Below are 13,714 nucleotides of genomic sequence, written 5' to 3' on the forward strand. Positions count from 1 at the left end.
TGTTTATATATAAGTAAGAGTGTTAAATAGCTTACCCAGAGTTACACAGCTAGCATATATAGAATCCAGTATTTAAATCCAGAGAACCTAAATCCATACTTGTTGCTGGATAGATAGTTGATTTCTGAAGATTTAATTACCATATATTGCTTCAAAATTTTTGACTGGAAGCTATTGTATGCTTATAATTTTATTCTTAGAGAAGAACTGTGTGAATGGTGACAGAAAAATAATTCATCACATTGACTCATTCAGCAATGTTTATTAGGCAAATGTTACATACTAGTACAACAAATTCTCTCCCCTGTATGAGAAGTCTATCTTTCTAGTCAGGACAATAGGTAACAGCGGTCACTGAAATTACTGTTCTTTCAGTAATATTAAGATTTATACATAATGCCATATTATTAGTACCTTAAGAGCTTCATGTCACAGTCAATATACTTTACAAAGTCCTGGTGTCATTCTAGAGTGGATATCTAGAATGGTACACATTTTGTCAGGCCTGAACCTTCAATAAGTAGGGATGCTTTTTTAAGAAGAATACACTCTTGCACATACAAAATTAAGTTACAGAGTGTGCATTTATTTCCAATTAGAAAGAGTATCACACCAAACATAAATTTGGCAAATATCAAAATCATTACAGTAATCAAAAAATAAGTTTAATCTCTCATCATTCTGAAATACTTCTGTAATATGTATCCTTAATTTTTGCTTTATACTCTCTGATTGCCTCTTCCTATAAAAATGATTTTGGAAGATTATTTCCATCCTGAGAAAAGTAAGTTAAGGTAGTCTTTCTTCTAATATGTTTTTTTTTTTTTTGCGGTACGCGGGCCTCTCACTGTTGTGGCCTCTCCCGTTGCGGAGCACAGGCTCCGGACGCACAGGCTCAGCGGCCATGGCTCACGGGCCCAGCCGCTCCGCGGCATGTGGGATCCTCCCGGACGCGGGCACGAACCCGCGTCCCCTGCATCGGCAGGCGGACTCTCAACCACTGCGCCACCAGGGAAGCCCCATCTTCTAATATGTTTGATCAAATATTTTTATCATGATTTACATGCAGATCAATTCCAAAAGTTTCACAACTAGTTTTTGTTGATGTCAAGTAAGTTTTTAATATTGTTATTAAATTTGGGAAAATTTCTCTCAGGCATTTTTGGTTTTCAAATTTTAGCTGTAACAGATAAAATCAGTGTTTGTGCTGTTAAAGTTCAGTGCCTTGCACACACAGGAGTTCTGGTGAACTTTCCTTGTGGTTTCCTATCAAAAATGAAAAAAAAAAGCACTACCTCACACATTTATCATTATAGAGTATGTAATCAAGATTATGATGTTTTGATTCTTGTTTTTGCTAAGTATTGGTAAGAAATGAATATTCCACTTAAAAAGTTTGTAAGTGTGAAGATTAGGAGAAATTTTTACACACTGCTTTCTCACAACTAAACATTTCAAATCAAGTTTTTCCCTCTATTCATATTTCCGGTACCAGGTAGCATAAGACACATACATACTGTGCTAAAACCTCTGACTTTCCACATAAATGAAATAACACCAGGTGACACAGCACACTAAGTAGAAGGAAATGTCCTGAGAGTCATTTAAACCCTAAATGCTTAGCAATAATTTACCTTTTCATAGAAGAGACTACAAAATACACTGAATCCCAAGTAAACGTATCCTCAAACTCCATTTCACTTGAACTAACTCCAACTTTCCTGTGGACCCTCCTGCATATAGTATCATGGAGGGGAAGGCAAATTAGAAAAATATAGCAATCTTAACCAATTTGTATAAAAATATTTTGCAAATTTTACAGAAACAAACACCATACTAAGGTCTCTGAAAGAAGAAGGGCTCCATGAAAGTGTGCAAAGGTAGGAAACAGTCCACAATCTCACCCTCACTTCTGATACCAATGCTTGTGTGTCCCAAGACCACCTTTAGTTTCAATAATTTGCAAGGACTCACAGATCTCACTGAAAGCTTAATGCTCACCGTTATGGTTTATTACAATGAATTAGTGAAGGGAAGGGACACATGGGGCAGAGTCCAGGAAAGTTCCACATTTGGAGTCTCCACTTATTCTCTCCCCGTGGAGTCACAGACAGTGATAACTTTCCTGACAACAGAATGTGACAGTAGTCATGGAGTATTGGCAACCCGGGAAGCTCTCCTGAGTTTTGGGATCCAGAGTCTTTACTGGAGCTCTGTCATGCAGACATGGATGACTGCCCATGTGGCTAATCTAAGCCTCTAGCCCTTTCAGATGTGGAGCTAATACCACATGACCCAGAGATATCATTGTCAGACTCTTGATTGGCCTAAGGCCCTCATGTAAGCAAAGATAATTTTATCAAGTAGAAAATTCCATGGACCTAGAGATTGTCTCACAATAGCCAAAGGCAAAGTCCAGACCTCACGTTGGGCAAAGTTAAACTCTTTACTGCAGAAAATGATAGAACCTGAAGCTTAAGTTCCATAAGTTTCGCAGTAAATCTGCCCCTGCCAGAAATATAAGTGATTGTTAGTATTTGTTGAATGAGTGGATGCCTTCTGTGTTTATCTATATATTGGTCCTAGAAAACCTATGTGAATATGGAAATCAACTACATTATCTGTGATATTAGACTACCATGCCTTGCAGTAGAGGTTGCAAAGTAGAGCTACATGCCTTTCCAGAATCTTCACTGAGGTCACAAATTCTGCCTTCTTGAATTTATCTCTTACACCTTAATATGCATATACCTTAAAATAAATCTATATTATCTACAACTTTCTGTTATCCAAGTTCTATCAGCATGATGTAATCAACTCAGGGATTCAGGATGTTTTTGGAATGGTGGAAACACTAGGTTTTACTGCATCTTAAGTTGTATTGCAGAATAATAGAACAAATACAAGTTTGTAGCAAGTCTCTCAAGACGAAGTGTGATCCCTAAAAGGTAGAAGCAAACTCATTCTAATTCTCTGCTTTGGGGATAGAAGAGGTGAAGAGTGGACAGTTTCGAATTCAGTAGCTGCGTGCCAGATGCATATGTCTTTGCAATGAGCCAATCATGTAAGGTTACAGGGAATGTGCTAGAATCACAATGCCTGCATCTCTCAAGTTGTCTAGCAAAAGGAAAAGAGCAGATAGGCACCATATTGGTACCTATAACAATATTAGAACCAGATTTAGATTTTTAATAAATATATTTAAATCATTAAAGAAAATAACACATCTTAAAACCTTAAGACAGTTATAAATTACTCTGGAAAAAATGAAATTTGAAAAAGAAGATAATGGACCTTATAAAGACAAAGTATTTAAAAGGCATTGGAAAACTAAGAGAAGCCTTATTAAAGCTGAAGAAAACTTAGTGTACCAGAAGATAAAATTGAGGAAAGAAACCAAAATAAGCTATAGAGAAAATAGAGATAAAAATATGGAAAATAAGTTGAGTGGCATAGAATAGACTGAGAATAAGGAAGAGAAAAAGAGAGGAAATTGCAGAAAAATAGTGTCTGAGAACTTCCCAGAACAGACTGAATGCATGAAGTTACTGCCTAAACAAGGAAATAAAAATAAATCCATTCCTGCTAATATCTTATGAATTGGTGAAAAATAAAACACTCGACAATACCTTAAGAAACTATAAAGAAAAGGAAACACCCCTAACAATGGCAATTAATGTGTAAGCAGTCTTCTCAAAAGCAAAATAGAAGTCAAAAGAATGGAAACTTATTTTTGAATACTGAAAAAAGTTCCATTTTCAATCACACACCCAATTACACTAACTTTTTAAAATAATGAAAAAAATCAACTTAAAAGAAGCACATACAGCACTGCTAATATCAACTAAATACTATTAAGGCAAGAAAAGCACCATATAAAAAGCCAATATTCTTCATAAAATCCTCAATTTAGAAGAATACTCTAATATAACTGTATCATGCAAACAATAAAATATGCTATATCATTCATAAAATAATAGATTAACATAAAAATGAGCAAGAAAATAGAAGATAGGAACAAAAATTAACAAGTTTTTTTTCTAATAGAGAGTAAAACCTACCCTAAACAGATAATATACATTCTTTCTGTTTTTCATGTGTTAATCCAGAGAGCCCACCTTAAACTAATACTAAAAATATCATATGAACTCAAAAAAAAAATAGAATTAGAAATCAGTAGTGAAGAGAAACCCAGAAAATATTTCTACATTTAAAAATAAAACCCACACATTTATGCCTGTGTTTGCATAGAAACATATTTCTGAAGGCATCAAATTGTAAAGTCGAAAAAATTTAGAATTGAACGAAAACAAAAGGATCCTGTATGGAATGTAATTTGAAGTATACTTTAGAGCGAAATTCATCATTGTAAACAGACAGATTAAAAGAAGAAAGTAGGGCTTCCCTGGTGGCGCAGTGGTTGAGAATCTGCCTGCCGATGCAGGGGACATAGGTTCGTGCCCCTGTCCGGGAAGATCCCACATGCCGTGGAGCAGCTAGGCCCGTGAGCCATGGCCGCTGAGCCTGCGCGTCCGGAGCCTGTGCTCCACAACGGGAGAGGCCACAACAGTGAGAGGCCCGCGTACCGCAAAAAAAAAAAAAAAAAAAAAAAAAAAAAAAAGAAATAAAAGAAAAATTAATGATCTAAGCATTTCATTCATGAAATTAGGAAAAGAAAAATGGCAGCAATCTAAAGAAATTTATGGACAGATATAATAAATATGAATGCATTTGTGAATATAGAGGTACTCAGAAAGCAATCGAGAGGATTAGCAAATCCAAATTTCCTTGAAAATATGCATAAAACCCACTAGAGCTTTCCTCAAACATGGTACTCATTAGCATCACGTGGAGAGCCTTCAGAACTTCTTATGCTCAGCTCATAATCCCTAATCCAGCCCTCAGAAGTCTAGATTTTCCCAGGTGGTTCCAATATATAGTCATGTGGAAAACACAAACAGACAAAACTCTTGAGTTTTGTACTAAAAGAAATAGAGAAAGAAATGTACTAAAAGAAAGAGAGAGCTGATGGGGTGATGAAGGATATTGAAAGAAAAAGCAATATTAGAGAGACATGGAAATATGTTAGGGCAATCGTGATTTCAAATTTAGAAAGCATCCTATAAATAAGTTTATAGACATTCTGAGTTTGTTTATGAACATAAAGAGTAATCCAGCTGTTTACAAATCCATCCACAAAAATCTTGATGATTTTATAGGTAACCTCGACCGTTCTTTCAAAGAATAGGAAAATCTAGAGAATGAAGAGAAAGAAAAGACAAGGGCAACGGGGTGGAATGGGGAGGGAATCTGGGAGGGGGAGCTAAAAGGAGAAAAGAAGAAAATGTGCAGTTTTGTTTTGTTTTGTTTTCAATTTTAAGGCAAGGTATATGTTAATAGGGAAATCTGGGGCAGCACAAGAGAAAAAATTAAGATTTGTTTAAGAGCACAAATTTAGTAACAATAAATAAAAGATCAACACACCAAATAATAAGTATGTTTTTTCTCAAAATGAAAAGAAGGATTAAAGTAAGAAAATCTATTAATATAAGTTACAGCACGTGGCAGGGACTGCAAACTGCTGGTATCCACAGGCCTTCTTCCATATGACTACACAAAGCCTATCTGATTATTCGACTCATACTTGTTACTTGTCCATGTGAATTAATTCTACACTTTCTCTCCAAGATGTTTAATGGAGATTTTAGGATTTATGCATTTAATTAATTGCATGTGGAATATTAAATGATTTCCCTATTCTACTCTGAAAATGCATTTACTGTCTCTCCAAGCCATGAATCTAGTGTTCAGTAGGGCACGCAGAGTCGGTTTATGAAAAAGAAAACAATACAATCTTTTAAAGTCCTTGAATTATATTAACACATTTAAAACTGAGTTATCTCTAATAAAGAAAAAATGTGTATTTAATGATTAAATGTACAAAACATTTGCAAGCCCCTAAGCAGAGCACAAAAATGAGCAAAACGATATAAAACGATACATTCTACAGGAAGGGAGAAAGAAGACATGTATATCCATAATTAGAAGAATGAATAAAAAATGTCATCAGTGCTCCTACAGCCTAATAGTAACAAGTAAAGCTCTTTGTATGGACAGACATCTTCATGGAGATTGCTTTGATAGTAACAGTTAAGGATAGCATTTCCAAGTCTGATTCATGTACAATGTTGATGGCAACAGCTATACCATAATGTGTTTTTCTATAAAAACTATTTTGCCTTGTCCATGAACACATTGAGTGCAACTGCATGTGCCAGTAACGGACTTTGTCCATGATCCTCTTATGAAGAAATAGCTTTAAATCTTATTGAAAGTTATTGCTAGTAAATTATTCATTACAGATGATATGAGAACTACACATACCAGTTAATCACGGAAAATAAGGGAAACTTACATAATGTATGTTTCACTTGTTTCATAAATCAGAATAGTTGAAAGAGACATTTAATAATTTAAATAAAAGTATACATACAATTGTATTTTCAAAGAAATCCCATATTTTAATGATAATAGATGGTCTTGGCTTCATTATGCCTGAAGGTTTTTTTTTAATATGAAAAGGTGATGCATTTATAGAGGCTGATTCAGATAACATATTCTCTAAAGTGCTCAAGATATGCTACATGTTTCTGGACCTCTTGTAGAACATCTTTGAAAGACAGTTTGAGATATTACATTTATTAATGTACTGTGAGATTTTGAGAGTTTCTATAGACATGTAAAAATTGGAGGTGGTTACCCTCAGAAAGAACAGGTGTTTTGACATATGTCCAGATGAGTACTCTGAACTAGAAATTCAAATCTCCTTCTGGAAAACTTTTTGTGCTAACATATGGTAGACAATGAATCTTAAAAACCATTGGCTATGGACTTGACAGAAAAAAATGGGATTAGTTAAGATTTATTTACAGAGATTAACCAAATTGAGCATAGAAATGGGTGGAACTGGCTATATTCCTCTGATTTTCAAATGATTGGCAAAAATTCCTTTAATCTCTCCAAAAATTCTTTAAATTCTCTGAAATTCACATGCAATATAATATTTCTAAATACATTTCCTATCTGTGTTTGTTAAATCATGTGGAATACTTTCCCTGCCTACAACACTTCTAAGAGGAATATACATTTGCAGACCCAAATTGTGGAAAGAAAGGCTCAAATTTGAATAACTTTACTCTCTTTTCTGCATTATGATAAAAAATGATGGATTCAAAGCATAACAATATCCACATTTAAATGGCATCAAGCAAAATCATATCATTTCTCTATTGCTGATGATAATTACATATGAAAATACCTCTCCATTTTTGTAGAGTTACATTTATATAATTCAAAATAAAAAATGCATATTTGTCAGCTATTTTTTTTAAACAAGCCCAAACTTATATAGAACATTTATGCGTTTAAACAAGATATAAGGCATGGTTTTTATTTTCTCCTCTTGGAGAAATGTCATGTGAACATGGCAAAAATAGTGATCTCTAATCATTCTTCCTTTTGTTTGAAGGTCAATTCCCTTGCTCTTTTTTCATATGTTATATTGTCACTGGACATTAAACATGTTTTGAAAAGCACCAGAAACCCAGAATATACTTTCAACACTGTCTACAGAAAAACTTCAAATTTAACTCATAACAGTTTCAACATGCATATGATATATAATAGATTCCTCATACGCTTAGGAGTTGAAATTAGAGATAAAATGTGAATAATCAGCACTGTTTGACTGAGAAAGAGTATCCTATAATAGCCACTAATTTGGCAAGAATAATATGTGCTTAAATTATCCAAATTTCCACGTGGCTCTAAAATTAATCTCTTGGGGTATATGTAATTCTTTAATTCCATTCTTCTCTACAAATCATTGAAAAATGTCCATCCTGTTTTGAACAAAGTATTAGGGAAAAGTGTATAAAACTATTTTAACTAGATCTGGGATCTCTGACTAGATCGCTGCAATAACGAATAGTGTAGTTATTACTGTTCTGTATATTTTAGCCGAGATACTTTTCCTCACAGACATATTTTCTCCAGCTTGGGATTTTCAACTTTTTTTAAAGAGTGTACATTCAGCGTTCCCTGCTGCAGAAAATAAGAATTACTTTGAAAGTTGCTTTTATCTAATTATAACCATTGTCTTGACAACTGCAAACAAAAGTGTTTCTTTTTTTTTAATGAACTCATTGATCACTATGCCTAATCTCCATAGGATGGCAAGGCATGTTTATTTTGAATAAATATGTTGAAATGCTTTTAAAATCTCTGATGTCTTCTTGAGAATCACTTTTCTGGATACACTCCATCAATCCCTAATATTCTTCTCCTGCTTCTCAGCTGGTTAATATCTATGATTGATCTTTGGCCAAGCAGTAAACATAGAAATGTGTTTACATTAGTTCACCTAATTATAAATTTGCTTTTCCAGTTATGATAGGACACTTTCAAATTTCATAGAATTTAAATATGCTTGCTAAATATAATTTTTAAACTCTTTAAAATTTGTGCAGCAATAGTGAAAACACTAAATTTAAGAAACACATCTAGATTGGAATGAAAAACCTGCCACTTAATATCTGTGATTTTAGGTGACTTAACCTCTCTGAGACTCAGTTTACTCATCCAGAGAAAGGAAATAACAGCATCAACTCTTTAAGAGTCATGGTATAGGTAAAATCTCTTAGCACTCAATATGGTTTAGTTTTCTGTTTCTGCTTCCAAGTCAATATCTCCTTACAAAATAAAAAAGAAGAAAAAGAAACATTAACCCTCTGACATCCCAGTCTGAAAATAAGTCTCTGTGGCATGCTGAACTAAGAATCTAGCCTCAGTGTCTTTTATTTCAATTATATATCCTGGGATTACACAGTTTGGGGATAATGTTAATGAGTTTTCACACACAATAAGTGATGCACAAGACAAGCTATTTAGTATCCAAATCTGACAAGTTGATGTTCTGTAAAGCTGCTTTAAGAATTTGAGTGAAAGATAATTGAAACATTACAAGGATGTAATGTTTCCATTACTTCAATACATATGTTAAAATACTAAATAAAAATTAACTGCAGTCTATAGAACCTGATTATATTACTATTACTTCTATTATTTCTGGGCTAACAAAATTAAATTTCAGATTGGTTGAACTTTATGGAAAATGAGGAAGTTTGCTGTAGAGCTGTAAAGAAGAATCATATTTTCAATCATACCACACAACCAAGATACAGCATATTCAAAGTGCTGAAAACCAATGATAAAAAAATCTTGGAGGCAGCAAAATATTACATACAAAGAAAAAAGAAAACGACTTCATCAGACAAATATAACCTGAGAGAAATTGCTGCCAGTAGATCTAAGAAATATTAAAGAATACTTTTTATATCAAGTCAATATGATATCAGACAGAAATCTAGATTTGTTTAATAAATAAAGATCTCTGGAAATTGTAAAAAATGATAATAACTACATTTTTTCTTATTTTGACTTGCTTTAATAGGAATTTGACTCTCTGAAAGAAAAATAGTAAAAACAAAGTGGCTAATAACATAAATACAATTAAAATATATAATTAAAAGAGGATAGAGGAATGGAAGGAGTAATTATACTTATCCTGTTGTAAGTTTACCACTGTTTTTCACAGCTATAAATAATGGACCAACAGTGAAGCATGAATGAATAAAAAAGAAACGCTCAACCCAAAAGGTATCATGATAAAAAGAAAAAGGGAACAAAGAGCTGATAATAAGAGAAAAATAAGTTGGTGTAATTAAATTCAAATATATCAATAATTGCATTACATATAAACAGTCTGTAGACCCAATTAGTGATAGAGATGGTCAAATTGGATTTTAAAAGATACAATCTATATATTGTCTATTGAAACCAAATTGAAATATAAAGATGTTGAAAGGTTAAATGTAATAATATGGAAAAATATAATATGTAAATATTAAGCAAAGAAACCTGGAGTGGCTATAGTAATATCAAAAAATAGAATTCAGAACAAGGCATATTACCAGAAAAAAGCAGTCAATGAGGAAAAAGACATAATAATCCCAATAAAGCTTCAAAATGCATGAAGCAAAACCTGATAGAACTGAAAAGTAAAAAGAAAAATCCACAATTGTAATTGGATATATTAATACTTCTCTGTCTGAAATCCATAGAACAGCAGATATACAGTAAACATACCTAAGACCTGATAAACAGAAGTTGACCTAGTTGACATCTATAAATCCCTCCAACAAACAAAAGCAAAGATACAAATTTCAAAAAGCTTTTGGAATATGTAACCAAAATAGAACATTTTGTGAGCCATTAAACAAAAATCAATATATCTGAAAGAACTGATGATGGTCAAAGTCTATTTTCTGAGCACAATGCAATTATTGTTGATAACGGGAAGATATCTGGAAAAAGCCAAATATTTGGAAGTAAACAAATGCTTCTAAATAACTCATAATACTTCTAAATAACTCATGAGATTCATAAGGGAAATTAGAAAATATTTTAATTGAATGAAACTGAAAACATTACATATTACAATTTGTGGGAAATAGATAAAGCAGTGCTTATGGGGATTTTACAGCATTAAACACTTGTCTTTAGAAGGAAATAAGGTCTCAAATCAGCTACCTAATATTCCATGTTAAGCAACAATAAAAAAAGGGAGGTAAATAAACCCAAAGCAAACAGAAGAGAGGAAATAATAAAGATAAAAGCAGAAAAGATGAAATAGTAAAGAGAAATAATAGGAAAAATCAATTTAAAGGGAACTGTTTTTTTGAAAAGATCAATGAAACTGAAAAATCTCTAGCCAGAATGATCAACTAACTCAAATCCACAAGAAGAAATGAAAAGCACTGGAATGGTACATCTGTCAGTAAATATAGACTATATATATAATGCTTCTCCTCAATTTTATTAAAAGACATAAGATTACATAAATATAATATTCTGTTTTTAAGTTTGTAACATACACAGATGTCATTTTTAAATTCAATTTATTTAAACTAAAAAAAAGTTCACACATTTATTCCAACCCCTACTCACCACCTCTGGCAACCATCCATATAAATATATGTAGATCCCATATATGACAAAGATCATACAGTATTTGTCTTTCTTTGTCAGACTCATTTCACTTCATATAATAATTTGTAAATTATATGGCAAAATAGAACAAAAGAGGAAAATGGATATGGAGCAGTAATAGAGAAAAGTTGCAATATTTTATTGGAATTAAGACAGTATTATTGTGAAGTAGATCATAATATATTGATTCATATTATAAATCCTGGAATAAATAGAAAATCAACAGAGGAATTAAAATGAATTCTAAAAATTTGGTTTTACATGAAATGAGTTAAGGAAGAATAAAGGAGCAACAAAGACAACAGATATAAAAAACAAATGGCAGTCGTAAAGCCAATTAATGACTATATCAAGTATAAACGGACTTATCACTCCAATCAAAAGTCAGAGCTTTATTTTATTCTATCTCATCTTACTTTGGAAACTTCATTTTCTGTCACTCTAATTTCCTTTTTCTTTGGGTACGCGGGCCTCTCACTGTTGTGGCCTCTCCGGTTGCGGAGCACAGGCTCCGGACACGCAGGCTCAGCGGCCATGGCTCACGGGCCCAGCCGCTCCGCGGCATGTGGGATTTTCCTGGACCGGGGCACGAACCCGTGTCCCCTGCATTGCCAGGCGGACTCTCAACCACTGCACCACCAGGGAAGCCCCCTATTTCCTTTTTAAGGGTCTGCAGAAGAACAGCTGCGGACCACTCAGCGGTTGCTCCTCCCATTCCGTGGCCTGAGCAGTGGCAGCTGCAGCCCATCTTCAGTGGCATCTTCACTGACCGCTGTGCGCTGTGGTTCTCAGTGGGGAACTAATGGGCAGGCACAGAGGGCACCTGCCGCCTTCAGACCAGGCTGCCACCTCGGGTTGAGCAGCAGTAAATTCAGGAGCTGGAGAAGTCCGTTCACCCTTAATTCTTCCTTGCTCACAGCCTTCTCAGCTGAGGCCTGCCCTTTCTTTACAAACACCTGTTGAGGATCTTCGCACAAGTCGAGAGTAGGCGGGACTCCCGCAGGTGCTCACGGGAGAGGGAACCGCGCATGCGCAGAACTTCCCGGGTCAGCGTCCATCTAGCACGCCAGACCCGCAGAGCGAGCTCCCGGTTGTTGCACAGATGGCGGTGTACACACAGCAAAGAGACTGGTTTGTGTTACACGGAGCAGTGGTCGGCAGGTTCACAGAAGATTTCTTTCACGCCGGTGGTCAGGCCTGGTGTCGGGAACCACCACGAGTCGCGGCTCCCGGAAGCCTGCCGGGCTCCGGTGAGTGAGGTTCCAGGAGCGAGGTGACCAGCAGTAGGAGTGGCGCCCATGGTAGCAGCAAACTTCCGCACAGCTCTCTGGCTGGTCTTCCTGGAGGGTATGATACTGACATCAGCCAGGTTTTCAATGGCGGTGATGGCAGAAGAGGACGGCAGAAGCTTCTCCCAGGTTCTCTTCAGATTTAGAGGTAATGCCATTACTTTTACTTCTTAGATAACTGTCCGATTTGGAAGTCAAGGTCGGTGCCACCTAAGTGGGTTCTTGCTGCCAGCTTTGAGGACATCCTCCTTCATTTGCAGGACATTAAAGGCTCAGGGCATTGTGAAAGTTTCTCTTTAAGTTATGCTGGGAACCCAGAACAATGCCTTACAGACTGCTGTCTGGGTAGCACAGAAAGGGAAAAGTCAAAGATTTTAAATTTGTAAATTGGACTAAGGAGCAAGATTAAATCATATTGAGTAGAAAAGATATGTTGGATTCAAAGATGCAAACGAAGACTTACCCATATATTACTATATTCTCTATCAATATGTTAAATCTATCCACCTTAGTTTTGAAAGATATTTTTTAGGGGATTATACATATCATGAGGCTTTGCCTATAAAATCTGTGTTACTAAGGGATTATTAAAAATGAAAGCCAATCAAATAACAGTATACTAAAAAGTTTATAGATATAGGAAAAGAAATGATTTTTAAGAAGTACATGAAATTTTAAAGTTCAGACATTTCAGATTGTAATGAAATGTTCTGTGATGGAAATACTCTGTAGCCAGTAAGTTTGGAAATGCTATATAGACTATATCCTCTGCAAGGGATTCATCATTCACATTAGCATCATGGAGTAGTCCTGCAAGAAAAGAACTATGACTGAGTTTAATGTACCATTTCTGTCATATTTGTCCATGAAATGTATGTATCTATAGTCTATATAACAATTGTATTTATATATAACAGTTACTAATACCCACATAAACAGATTTCCTTGCAGGATTCTCACACATTGATGTAAAGAAGAGCATACAGATCCTTCTCACTTAGTGTTCATTAAAATATAAGCTCTAAGAGGGCCTTTTTACCCCAAAGCTTAGTACGGTGCCTGGTATAGATTATATGTTTGCTTTTATTTTTGTTATATCTGTATCTATCTAACTGCTGATCTATAGAGAGTGAGATAAATGGTTGAACGAATAAGTTACTTCATTCCAATTATGAAACAGATATAACATATTAGTATACATCTGAAGGAAAAATCAATACTAAGAAAATCAATATAAGAAAATCAATATAAAAATCAATATAAGAAAACCAAAACAATTGTTCACCACAAACAGGTAGCTTATTTTGTTTCTCCTA

The 13,714-nt window shown here is 34.6% G+C and overlaps 1 pseudogene; it reads right to left on the minus strand.

The window, feature by feature from the left end:
* LOC136118658 (small ribosomal subunit protein uS2-like) overlaps nucleotides 1-12,865 on the minus strand; it is a 49,250-nt pseudogene extending 36,385 nt beyond the window's left edge.
* Between the last annotated feature and the right edge of the window lie 849 nt (nucleotides 12,866-13,714).

Source organism: Phocoena phocoena, chromosome 1 (genome assembly GCF_963924675.1).
Source record: "Phocoena phocoena chromosome 1, mPhoPho1.1, whole genome shotgun sequence".
NCBI classification, from domain to species: Eukaryota; Metazoa; Chordata; class Mammalia; order Artiodactyla; family Phocoenidae; genus Phocoena; species Phocoena phocoena.